The sequence below is a fragment of the Barbus barbus genome (assembly GCF_936440315.1).
Source record: "Barbus barbus genome assembly, chromosome: 7".
NCBI lineage: Eukaryota > Metazoa > Chordata > Actinopteri > Cypriniformes > Cyprinidae > Barbus > Barbus barbus.
In genome coordinates this window covers 8,549,058-8,563,247 of record NC_136735.1, presented here as the reverse complement: position 1 = coordinate 8,563,247, position 14,190 = coordinate 8,549,058, and positions in this window count along the sequence as shown.

The following is a 14,190-nucleotide window of genomic DNA, read 5'->3' as shown; positions in this document are numbered from 1 at the left end:
CTCCTCCATTTTTTTCCCTTGGTTATTATCTACAAGTAAAAAATTAAATGTCATTGTCTGTACTACCGCCTGTGATTAATGGTCTTTTGTTATATTATTTTCTATATTTCTACTTGACTTTTCAGTCAGCAATCACCCTGAGTGGAAACCATGGATATCTCAGTGGGTGTTTACATGAAAGGCATTCAACTAAAAACAGAAAACTCTTTATGCATTTTGGGCCATTCATTTGCATGACAATGGCTTTTGGGGGCCTGAAAACGCAAATGTTTGAAAATGGGTTTCAACTGCACATTTTTTAAAACAATGTCATTATCATCTCCAAGTAAACTACAAAAAAAGTGAATTTGTGAAATGGTGATGACATACATATGCGTATCACGTGTTCAGTATATATGTGTTTTATTTTATCTTTTTGCAGCAGACATTTCCATTTGCATTTTGCATTTTCCGCTGATTATGTTGATTACGTTCTGGGGTAGTTTCCGAAATGGGGAAGACGGTAACTCGGGGAGAAGAATTGCTGAATAAATTGTTATTATTGTTTTCTTTTGCACACAAAAAGTATTCTCGTAGCTTCGTAAAATTACGGTTGAACCCCTGATGTCACATGGACTACTGCTGTCTATGGAGGGTCTGAGAGCTCTCAGATTTAATCAAAAATATCTTAATTTGTGTTTTCCGAAGATGAACGAAGGTCTTACAGATTTGGAATGACATGAGGGTGTGTAATTAATAACAGAATTTTCATTTTTGGGTGAACTAAATATAGTCCATGTAACATCAGTGGTTCAACCGTAATGTTATGAAGCTATGAGAATACTTTTTTTGCGCAAAGAAAATAAAAATGACAGCTTTATTCAATGATTTTGTCACGAATCTGGTCTGTGGACTTCTGTTTACTCACCACCAGAGGTCACTCCTCCATCACATTGACTCTTGCACCACACCACTGTTACACTTCACCCATGAACTACAATTCCCATCATCCATTGCACTGACAACACACAGCTGATTGCACTGATCACATACCCTTCATAAACCATGGACTTCTTCTCCCTCTCTGCCGAGTATTGTCCTGCGTTTTCTGTTAACCCTTCTGTGTTTATGTCTAGCTCTGAGTCTGGTTCTGCGTATAACCCTCTCCAAGTGTTAGCTGCCTTACCGAACCTTTCTGTGTTTCCTGTTTTCTGCCTGTGTTTCCTGGATTATCTCTCTGCCTTGCCCTGTTGGATATTGTTCGCCGATCGCCGACCCACGCTTGCCCTAGGATCCCTCTTGTGTCTTGCCTGTGCCATTTCTGTTTGCCGGTGTTTGACCCTGCCTGTGTACTGACTGTGTTTATAATTAAAAGTTTGCACATGGATCCGCACTCCTCACGTCTCATTCGCCATGTAACAGATTTATTCTCCTCTGTGTCAGTCTCCACCACAATTCACAAGAGTACCGTGACACATGACGAAAGCATCTGAACATAGTGATGCGGATATGTTTGCAACAGTTCTGCAATTCAACGTGAATTTTATATAGCACTTTACACAATAAACTGATTTAAAGTAAACGGCTTTACAAAATTTAAAAAACAGTATTACTACTTTAATTTCTACTATAGAGCAATTCTCCAGTATGTTTCCATGTCAAAAAAGGTAGACTCCCAGAGCACACCTACCAATTGCGTTGCTGACATGGACTAATGGTCGTTCGAAAATGTTTACCAGTCATAGCAAACTTTTATCTAAAAAGTTTGTTTTGGCAAGCCGTTTCAAACTCCTGAAATAAACTCCTAACAAACTTTGTTTTGGGCCAATTTTGTTCGAAATCATGTCATACCAGTTAATTTTTTAATTTTGCTTGACTTATATCAGTCCTTTAGATTGCTACTACAGTGTTCATTGTACTCTTCCTTTTGAAATAATTTTATTTGTTATATTAGATGAAATTCTTGAACCACCAACTGTTTCTTGACCCAGAAAGCTGTCAAAAAGATCCAGATGTATAATGAAAATACATCAGACTGCGAAAAAAGAAATGCAGCTTTAGTAATTGTATGAGATGAAGGTCAGAAGGAATAGAAGTGTTTTAAAAAATATTATAGTGCAATGGGATTTGCTTTTCTCAAAGGACCCCTGAGTAATGCTTTGAAATATTTACAGAGGTTGGAGTAGAAAAACCACAGATGTGCTTGATATTAAAGATATTAATGTGCTTGATGGGACAGAGAAATCATTTGTGATTTCTCTGTCCCATCTTTCAAAGAGTCCATGATTGTCCCAGTCTGAGACTTTATGAACCTCATAGGGCCATAGAACCAAACTGTCAGTGTGACAACTGTTACATTGTTGAGTGATGTCAGGCAAAGATAAGTAGTGTGAGATTTGCGGCACCGGGCAGATTCACGTTTCGGCAGCTGAGATACCATTAAGTTGTTATCCGTTGGGGCAGAGTGAAGAGTCATGCCACAAGTCGGCCCTTTTGCCAAATAAAAATGCCGCACAGCCATCCCTCAAAGCAGATTTTCCCACATTGTTTTCCTCTCTCACCTCCATTTCAGAGAGTATCACAATTACCAAAGCCCCATCAGCAACCCAAAATAATTCAGACAGCGAGGAAAAACCAGAGCCAGGATGGCTTGATTTTAGCTTGAAAAACAGCAGGCCTGAAATTGGGTGGCAGTGACACTGCCCTTGGGGTAAAAATCTGTCGTGCACAGCCTTTCCCTGACGCTGCTTTCCTGGCAGTCTGGTACCATGGTCCTTGTTGAGAACATTAGATGGTTGTGAACCTCAGCCTGATATTGCATTTCATCAGGACCACGGGCAGAAAGTGAAATAAAGCTTGGTGGATTGCAATACGTGCATGCAGCTAGACAAGCGTTTGTTTTTGCTTGCATATCAAATCATGTGATGTAAATATGAGAGTGTGTTTGTATCCAAGTGCTGCGCTTACAAGCATCATATAGCTGATTTTAAAAGCATAATAAACTATGCATGCCTCCCTCAGGCATCGCCTATGTGGATTTGGCATGTTTATTTTTGCAAAACCTAGTAAACAAATCTAATGTCCTTCTCATGCACATAGTCTCTTTAATTTATTTTGAGCACAACATTAATTAACACGACTTTCAAAAATTTGGGATCAGTAAGATTATTAATGTTTTAAAGACATTTCTTATGCTCATTAAGGCTGCATTTATTTGATCAAAAATACAGAAAAAATACAGTAATACAGTTAAATATTATTGCAATTTAATATAACAGTTTTAATTTTCAAATATAATTATTATTTCTGTGATGCAAAGATAAATTTTCATCAGCAATTACTCCAGTCTTCAGTGTCACATGATCCTTCAGAAGTCATCCTGATATATTAATTTATTGAAATCTGTTGTTTTTAACTACTTTTTCAGGATTCTTTGATGAATAGATAAAAAAATATATCAGCATTTATTTAAAATAGAAATCTTTTGTAACAATATACGCTACCATTCAAAAGTTTGGTAGCAGTATTTTTTTTTTTTTTTTTCTATTTCTTTCTTTTGAAATAATTAGCAGCATATCAGAATGATTTCTGAGTGATCATGTGACACTAAAGCAACCATGCTGAAAATTCAGGTTTGCATCACAGGAATAAATTATATTTTGAAGTATATTAAAATGGAAAACCATTATTTCAAATTGTAATAATATTTCACAATATTACAGTTTTTTTCTGCATTTTTGTTCAAATAAATGCAGACTTGATGAGCATAAGAGACTTCTTCAAAAAAAAAAAACATTAAAAATCTTAATGATTTTTTAAACCAAACTTTTAAATGGCAGTGTAGTATGCATCATGCATATAATATTATTGTGCACATGCTCAGCCCTCTTTGGATTATTTATTTTAATAAACCAGTTCGCCTACTTCCTTCACGTGCATTTTCCATTAGTACTATAAACTGAATTTTAAAGTTTGTTGGGTTTACAGCAAAACAAGCTTTGCAAAGCGATTACAGCCACTGCCTTCTCCCTTTTGTATAAACAGAAATTCGACAAAAGAGTCTCAGTCCCTCCTGCCGTTGCTTAGACTAGTCCATTCAGTTTCAATTCACATCTCCTATTCATAGATAAGACCAGGCAGATAGTGCCTGTTCACAATATCAGCACTGACAAACTGTTTATACCGGTGTGCAATGCATTTATAATCTGTACAATGTTTAGCTTATGCATTTCTAGGAAATAAAATACACATTTATGAATTTTATTTAATGCATCTGTATAAAACCTCAGATGCCCTGTGGACTAAGCATGCTGTAGGGTTGCCTCCAGGAATTTGGATGTTCTTGGAAAAAATATTATTTATTGTACATAACATGGAGTGTTTCTTGAAAATATAGATGAATTTGCATTCCAAAGCAAGATACAGCCAGTAATGTGGAATTATCCAACAATGAGACACATCTGTTTCAAAATGGAGAACGTTCAAATGAGGTGGAATATCACCCTCGGGCTATTTTATATGCGTTTGCACGTGTACGTGTGAGCTGGTCATGTGTCTGAAGCTGTGTGTGCGGAGTGCGGTGTCTGCTCTCTGCAAGACTTCAAAATGAACTCGGGAAGCTGATGTAATTAGTAATTTATCTCTGAGATTTATATCACAGACAGTGATGTGTAAGATGGGTATTTTTGTCTGTTTTGCTTGCGGAATTGGGAATGACTCGTGTTCTGGTGTGAGGAGACTGGTTTTGATCTGTCTATACAACCAAAAATATTCTTGAAACATCTGAACATTTCACTTTTCTGCAGGTCTTTTATGTGTAAATAATTTAAGAGGAGATCTATAATACCAGGAGAAAGCTATCCCATAGCATTCCCGTTCATCTCAATGGCCTTTGGTCGCCTGGGAAGTACATACAGTTTTGAGTATGCAACGTTTTAATCTCAGTTGTTACTTATTTTAAATTTGTATAACATTAGCCTGTGTTTTGAGGGAAAGAAACTAGCTGGCTAAATTATCTCATGCTAACCGTATTCCCACTTTACACAGTATTCAATATGAAATATAAATGGCAGTTTTTGAAAAAAAATGTTTGTAATTCCTTATACGCTTCACAGCCACTCTTTCCTCGGGCTGAATTCCACTATTTTTTAAAATTGATTTAATTTGGGTGTACTTTTGTCCTGTAGACTTAAAGAAGTAATGCAAGATATTCTGGGGCTGGACACAGATGCTAGTTAACATGCATTTATTTCAGATGAAAGGTTCTGGCTCTGGTCACTGGTTCCTAATGCACATGGTTTCTGGCTGTCACATGACACGCGTCTGTTTTAAGCACAAGGTAAACAACTGTCTCATATGTGTCTAGAGATGTTTTCTGATGTTTTTGAGCAGCAGTCTCCATGGTTAGCTGTTGGTACTTTGACAGAATCTCACTTGTCAATTCAGACTCAGTTGTTTAGATGGTGGTTGCTGGTAGTTTCATGGCAAAAAATAAATTAATTAATTGATATAAATATAATTAAATAAAATAATAATAATGTCTTGTTTTTGTGTAAACACCCAAAAGTACACTTCTAATAAGATATGAGGCTTATAAGGTATCCTAACATATGCTATTTGTTTTTTTTTTTACTTAGAAATCTCATTGGACTTGTTGGTATAAAAATTAAGTTTTAGTTAATGCATTAGTTAATATGAACTAACAAAGAATTATTAATCTTATTTTGAATTTGATCAAGAATAGTATATTCAAATATAGGTATATAAACTTTATAAACAATGTACATTCTGTTAAAAATGTTAAACAAATGTTTCTTTTTAAGGATTTTTAGATACTTTTACTAGAAAATGGCTAAAAAATCCTGATTAACAGATGATGTTTTGCAGTGTTAAAGGTCAAAGCCTCACCACACGGACACATAGAGCTCTGCCAGACTATTTACTAAGGGTATATTTTTTGACCTTGTGAATAACCTCTGATTCTTTCATCTCAGCCCAAAAGAGTTTGTTAACTCCAGCTGTATTTTCTCTCTTACTGCTTCTCTGTCTTTATCTTGTGCTGAAGGGGTGTGTGTGTGTGTGTGTTTTCAATGACAGTTCTCCCCAGGGGCTGTTTTTTAATTACATCATTTGGTGATATGCTTATGTCGGCTGCAGACTGTTACTGTTAGTACATGTGACAAGTCCCAAATCACCGTAGCCACAAAAGACCGCTCCTTGAAATATCCTGCCTGATTGTGAGGTTCACAAACTCATGTTTGGATTGAACAGTCACGCATCTCACCACTTCAGATTGTCAAAGATGACAATTTATTTGAAAAGTTTAACACGGTGATAGATGAGACTGGACCAACATCATTCACTTTTTTTTTTTCTAGTATATTAATTTTGACACATCAACTATGTCAGTCAGTTTCTGATTTACATTCACAAAACCGGATCAGATGTAAGTTTGTGCCAAAGCGATGAAAGAAAGCAATTTGACTATCTTCATCAATCTGAAGAGCAGAATTCTTTGCCAGTCTGTTCCTGGTCTTGAATTAGCGCTGACTTGTGTTCTGGCTCCGCCGTCAAAAGCTGCAGGGCCTGCGATTAACTGGCTACAGGCCCAAACAATTGGGCTTGATTTGACATGAAACAGCAACAGACTTTGATTGTGCCCGATACTGGACAAAGGGCTGTTTTCTAATCAGTGTGTGCCAAGCTTTGATGAACATGTATCAGAAGCAAACATTTTGATTTGGCATTACTGGAATGAGTTCAGATTCGGATATGATTAGCATGTTGTGAAATATATAATATGATGAAGTGGATAGTGTTGGTGTTTTGGTAATGGAAGAGATTTTGTTTCCGATTGAATGGGGTCAGTTTTAACACACCTAATAAGTTTTTTTAAGGAATAATTTGCCTAAAATGAAGTTGTTCCAAATCTGAATGCCTTTTTATTTCCAAAACAAAGCAATGTTGATGATTGTGCTGGACACTCAATTTCCCATGTAATGAAAGTGAATGGGAAATGGACTGTTGGATGGAATATTTCAGTGTGTTTTTAACATTTTATGCATTTAACTTTATGATCAATTTAATTACATAATCTTTGAATGGTGTAAATATTATGAAGTCAGAATTAATGTGAAATAATTATTATAATTAAATAAACATTACAGTTTAGTAAATGGCAAAACTGCATTTGGCAATAACTGAACAAATGTTATGGCTCAGTAAAGTTAAAACTTTAAATAAATCTAATTTAAACCATTTGTTACAATATTGTTATATTTGTTATCATTTTGTGCCATCTATTAATAAAACAATTCATAAAACAATTTTTTTAATGTGCTAAATTATATTTGTAATAGCTTTCTAGAAGGAACTGAAAGATAATTGTCAGTATTAGGGCTGTAAGATATTGGAAAAAATGGCAGTGCTATTATATATATATAATTATAATGTATATAGTGAGGTGATTTTTGGGGGTAGTGTATCTGCATAGAGAAAAAAGACAAAAAAATTGGAAGAGGTTGTTTTTACTTGCACTGCCAAATTTTTCACTAGCCCTGCCACAATGAAATGAATTACTTTAAAATTAAGTAAAATAAAATAAATGTAGTTTTTACCCATTTCGATACCACATCAAAAACTAAAAGACTAACTAATATAAAATTCAAAGAATGTAAATAACTGCAAGTAATATAACAATAAATTCAGTACAACAAAAATACAAATTAAATTAACAGTGGTTTACATTATTCAGGTAGGTCTAACAATACTTGCCACTTTATATGTATTTCTTTCCGAAGCAAGGTTATTTTTCAAAGCAGGAGGATTTTGCTACTTACTGTTGAAAAACAACCAAACTGTTTGGAGCACAGTCATAGTGGGTGTGCAAAGGTGTTGATGTCTGAAAATATAGCCTAGACAGGGAGCTTTTTGATTTTGGAGCCCTAGATTTCATGGTGGGCACATCTTATGCTGTGTTCCTTTTCTATATCACTCTGAAACATTATATAGCTGTGTCATCCATATTAATTAAAAGTTTGTCCCGTTTTGAAAAATTATGGATTGCCTGTGAGGAAGAATATTCCTGGCTTAGGAGGGGTTTTTTTCCTCGTTTTGGAGGTTTTAATGAAATGTCTATATATGTCCTCAGGGTTTCCAGACATGAAGATGCTCTCGTTCCATTATCATTTGCTTGAAATATACATCTACATATACAGAAGTAAATAATTTCCCCCTAAGAAATTGCCAGTAAGCTGGTAAAATCCTACAGAAATGTTCAGCATACAGATACATTAGACTTGTATTTCACAACTGGCTATATATGGCTAAACATGAATAATAAAATAATCATGCATAGCTCGGATAGTTAATCAAAGTCATTTGATTATTTGTAGCCTTCATCTATCATTTAGTAGAAGTTAGCCAAATGCCAGAATAGACAGGTATTAAGAAACTATTCATTATTTATTCCAGTTTTGGTATATTGTTGGGTTTCCACCTGATCTGAGTTCTAAAGCAAAGCCAGCATTTGACTCATGCTAAAAATGAAATTAAACAATAAAAAAGAAGAAATTAAATCCATTGCAGAAAGATGTCACCATGTTTCAAAGAATAGTTGTTTTGAACATCAGTGGTTGTACTGCAAATCACATCAAATCAAATGGCAGCCGTCTGGTCTTCTCCAAGAACACGTCAAGGACATTTTGCTGTTCTCTTCCACCTTGACAACTTGACATTTTTCCCTCCAGAAGTTTTTGCCGCTACTGTATCTATACAGTGTCTATGTAAAGGATTAGCCCTTATTTTAATTTAGCTTTCAGGGAATCTATTCTCAAGATTCGATATTGATTTTTACATGATTAATCGATATTAATCAAAACGTCCAACTTATACCTTGTTAACGATACCTCATTAACGACTTGTCCAGCAAGCATTAAAATCAGTACGTTGTCTCTTAACAATTCAGTTTTATTCCCCGTGGCCACAGTAATAACACAGAATTGATTAGGTAAATTTTTGAGCATAGGTAACGCGATCTTTGGCAAATAGTTTAAGACTTGAAAATCACACAGCACCAAACAAAGATTTCTTAATAAAGTCAAAGTTTGTTTTACTACTTTACACAACTACTAAGCTAAATAACACAAACATAATACGTAACACACAAAAACACACATTGCAGGCAATGAACTTGAAGAAAGCTTAAACCAGCACTCTTTTGCTAGTTACTGAAAACTTTGCCCCGAGGTAATTTCAAACAGAAAACTTGTCTGTCTTTGCTCTTAAATTACTTCAACCAGTTTCCAGCAGAATTAAGAAGATTTGTTTGATAGTACTTGCTTTAAGTTGAATTTCCGTCCCTTTCCTGGTTGAGGGAACCCCGCGTGCGGATTGGCTGTTGAAATCGCTGTTGCGTGATGTCACTGGGGATGCTCTCTTGTGATTGGTTGGTTTCTCTGTGAAGTGATGATGCTCTTAGGAAGTCTGTTTCAGTTCTTACGGCTTCAGATGTTAAAGTTTCTTTTGGAAGTTTGACTGAGTCTTGATAGTTGTTCAATGCTCGGCCAGATGTTAATGGCTGGAAGCGCTTAACAGCGAGATCAGAGCAGGAGCCGAAGTTTCAAACAGCGCGCGAGCAAGCAAAGAGAGCAGAGCACTCCCAAGGTTGGGTGTCTGTCTTTTAACGGGCTGACTTCAGTCCGCCCCTTTTGCTGTTTGATCCAATCACAAGTGTCTCTGTAGGGCGGAGTTTTCCGTGCATAAATCCTTTGCTGCATTCTTTAATAAAATAAAGAGCATACCTAGCAGATTCCTATAAGTGTTTTCATCATACATTATGATGAGAAAGGTCCATTTTCATCTACACCAAATTATTGCTGACGCAACTAGCTTTCATTCGAAATCAAACACCAAGTATTTTGCATACCCAAAGTACATATATCAATTTGATCTATTACGCGGTTAAGGCATAGATTAAACGATCCTTAATTCTAAATAATCACACCAAGCATGTGAAACTAAACAATAGTGATTGGGTAAATTAGACATCAAGAGATTACAACAATACCATAGATTCCAATAAAACAGCAAGCTTAATTTCATGAAATACAACCTGAATATATATTGTAAATATATTGTACATATTGCTTTTGAGTATATTGCTTTAATAGCAGGAACAAATATACTTTGTTCTTTTTGGAATTCTTAAGCAAGATTTGAGTCTCTTTGTCTGTTAATAAGAAGAAAAGGAATGTGGAATGTGAGGAGAGAGGAGAGCTGTCCCGGCGTCATGAGTATCATGTATCTGTGAGACTTCAACGTCCAGTCTCATCATAAAAACGTCTCTCCTGGTTGATACAATCTTTGAATTTATGCGTTAATGGTCAGGTGATATCGGGAGGGTCGGTGCTGGAACCTTTCCAGACACCAAGGTCTTCGTCCTGTTTCTGGTTGAATTATGCTTAAGTGATAAGAAACAACCATGAAGTCTTAAATATATTCCAGATTTTTTCACACATATGCCCCTTTGTTTTAGGGGTCTCGTGAGACGTTAAGGAGAGCAGAGCAGGATGCTTGAGCGCGGTGCTGGTCGTTAATTAATTTTATGGCCACAGATAGTGAAAAGAGCAACTTCCTCCGGAATGTTGCAGTCCTGTTAATAGACCTGTGTGTGTGTGTTCTTGTTTTCGACCAAGTTCTACAGTCTATCTATACACTACTGTATCTTTAATTTTAAGTGTTAGCAAAGCTGTGTGTGTTGTATCTGCTGATTGGCAGTTTTGTCTGCCTATGACCTTGATTACGGGGTGGAACTGAGAAAAACCCTCTCATTAGCTCTCCTCACTAGCTGAGGGGAAGAGCAATTTGCACACACTACACTGTAGAGGATCCTCATGTTCCTGTTTACTGATGGATTGAGGACCCGAAGGACTCAACTTCAGTATCATGTTAGCCCTTGTCCTTCAGCTAAACCCAGGTGTACACTGTGAATGTTTCTCTCTTTCCTGTGTGATTCATAAAATTTTTCAATATGCACTTCAAAAAATCATTTCCTGCATTTTTATAAACAGTATTTTGTTCTTGTTTTCCATGAAAAACACATGAACACCATTCAGTTTGCGAAAAACAGTCACAGTGTAACTACAGAAGAATCAAGTTTTAAATAGAAAAAATATCAAAACTCTTTGGTCATTTTTGAGCCTAAAAGTGCTACCGCCAGACCCGGAGATCAGATGAATGGATTCGAAAATGGTAAAACTCAACTGTTGAACTCTAGGGGAGATGTAAAATGAGCCTATTTTCAAAAAAAGTGGAGTGTTCCTTTAAGCTGTTTTTGGTTACCAATAACTTTCATTGCAAGAACCAAAAATACTGAAATCTTTCTCAAATTATATTTTATGTTCAATCATTTTTAGGCCGTTGTAGCCTAAATGTTTCTGTGTAATAAATTTTATGTTGAATCAAATAAGATATTTCTTTCTAAAGCTACAATTTTTCTACTTGATACTTTCTCTTGTAACACAAAAATATTTTTTTGTATTTTCACAGTGAAATTTATTTTGCGAGTAATTGGATTAATTAATTGGCACATGTAATTAATTAGATTTTTTTTAAAAAATGTAATCGACTGACAGCCCTAATACAAACATCTCTGTCTCCTACTTTCTAAGAGTCCACGCTAATATTATGGATGGCAGTGTGAGAATCATCACTTTCTGTGCAAACAAAATGGCTTATCGCACCTTTTTGTAATGACACGGTGATAATTATCATACCGGCCGTGATAGAAATCATCGAAACCCCTTCACTGTGGCTTTGTGCTTTGAAGGCCCTGTCAGCTATTTTTAGTGCATCTGCAGTATCTTCTCATCACCGGTGTTACATGTTGAGCAATTACCCCATGCTCTGAAGAGAACAGGGTGGCTCTGAAACAAAATGCCAGCTGTCTTTTTTTTCTCAGCAAATGCTCCTCTGAATCGTCTGGTAACCAGGGAGAATCAAGAGCAAAGAGTACTGAGAAAAAAAAAGGCAAAGGAGATTTGAGGACGGCAGTAGAAAGTGTTCTACTCCATGAACTCACAGCCGAAACATCAATGATTAAATTAAATGTGATTAATTCACATGAAGTGAAGATCCATAGCTACACGATCATAATGAGCACATCAGAATAGATTGAACATTTTAAATGAGACTCAGTTTGTCTTGAGAGAACTAACCAGCCAGCAGTAAACAAAAGTAAAACATGTAGACTACTCCACACTGTAAACCCTAATGTTTTCATTAATAAAAACAATTAAGTTGCATTTGAAATGTCATGTGAAATCCAAATTTTTTAAATGTGTTTGAAAGAGTCCAGTCAGTCATGCTAATCTGCATGTAGGATATTGCTTATAAATGCTGCCTAAGAGAAACTGGAATTCATACATGTTACGTAAGCTAATCAAACTGAAAGATAAATTCTTAATTAAAGGGATAGTTCACCCAAAAATGAAAATTTGATGTTTATCGGCTTACTCCCAGGGCATCCAAGACGTGGATGACTTTGTTTCTTCAATAGAACACAAAGATTTTTAACTCAAACCGTTGCAATCTGTCAGTTATATAAATGGCAGTCAATGGGACCCACGGCTTTGAGAAACAAAAAAACATACACAGACAAAACCAAAATAAACTTATTCGTGTTAAGACACGAAACAATCGGTCTGTACAAGAAACTAAACAGTATTTATATAATTTTTTACCTCTGATACACCGCAATGTCCAACTGAGCGCGTTCACAACAGCTGGCATGTGACGCGTCAATGTGCAGCGATTTTCATTTTTGGGTGAACTATCCCTTTAAGCTACGACTTGATTAAACCAATGGAGCAACAATCTTCATATTGTTGTGTCTTCTGAGCATTTTAGTTAGAGGAAATACCCATAAGGCCTTGCACTTTAATGATTTAAAGGTGCATGTATGCATAATAAAATCATAGGAATTTATAGGCACATATAAGAAGGGCCTAAAACCAATGATTAATCATTTTTTAGAAATATATATTTTTTTTTTACCAGCCAAGAAACTGTATGTGCATTGTTTAATAAAAAAGGCAGAACAAATAGGAAAAACACAAAAAATGTGTTTGTTTGTTTAATCAAATAAAAAACACTAAACAAATCAGATATTACTATAATACCATCATAATTTCACTATTATTTTTAGTTTCATTATTATTATTATTGTGATTGTTCTTATTATTATTTTATGTAATAGCAGTACAATTACAATACTAATATCCATGGATGGTTTTTTTTTTCTCTTTGCCGTCAAATTTCAATTGCGATTACATACTCACCAGTGCTGATTTTAATTCACATTTAGCATTTGCCGATTGTAAATATTATATAAATATTTTATTTAATAAATATTAGTAAAAATGTATTCAAAATAAATACTCTTTCAGTATTGCTGATGTTAATTCTGTTTGTGTATTGTGTGCAGTCACTGTTGCGGGGCAATTAGTTGATTAGTGCTTCATAAGTTGGACCCTGTTCGAAAAAGCTATTCCACTCCACAGCGATGAGCTTTAATGCACTGTTTTGTTTGTGAACCACTCTCTTGTGTGACTCACATTTGACTTACTCAGTCAAATGATGACAACATAGTTGTAATCTCTATATTTTACTTGATATGTGTTATTCAACTATAATCATAAAGTGTGGCCTGTTTGCATTAATGAATTCCCCTAAATGGTTGCTCTGACTCTTTGAGAAGACCATTTTAAGTCGACTTACTGGTAAGGTTTTAAGAAGACACAGCTTGATTCATGTTTTGAGTAAAGTCAGCTTCTTATGGGTTTCAGACAGTGTACAGTAGACTTCCATTAACCAAACTGATGTGTTACATTCAAATGGAAATTAATCACTGGATTTTTTTTCCCTATGCATTTTGTCTGGAGCGTCTGTTAGACTTGAAACTGAAATGTCTTTCCATGTCGTGATGATAAACTTCCAATTTTTTCAAGCATCTAATAGATGTTGAATTGTTCATTTATGAAGCCATCAGGTTTATCAAGTCAGCAGTCAAGTGGTGATTAAATCATTTGTTTCTGCCGTGATGCCGGGCCTTTTTATGGCATAATGGAAGATCAGAAGGCGATTAGCATTTACTTCCATCTGTTTCTTCCCTTTTGTTTACGCCTCGTCTCTTCTGTTTGATATTTTTTACAT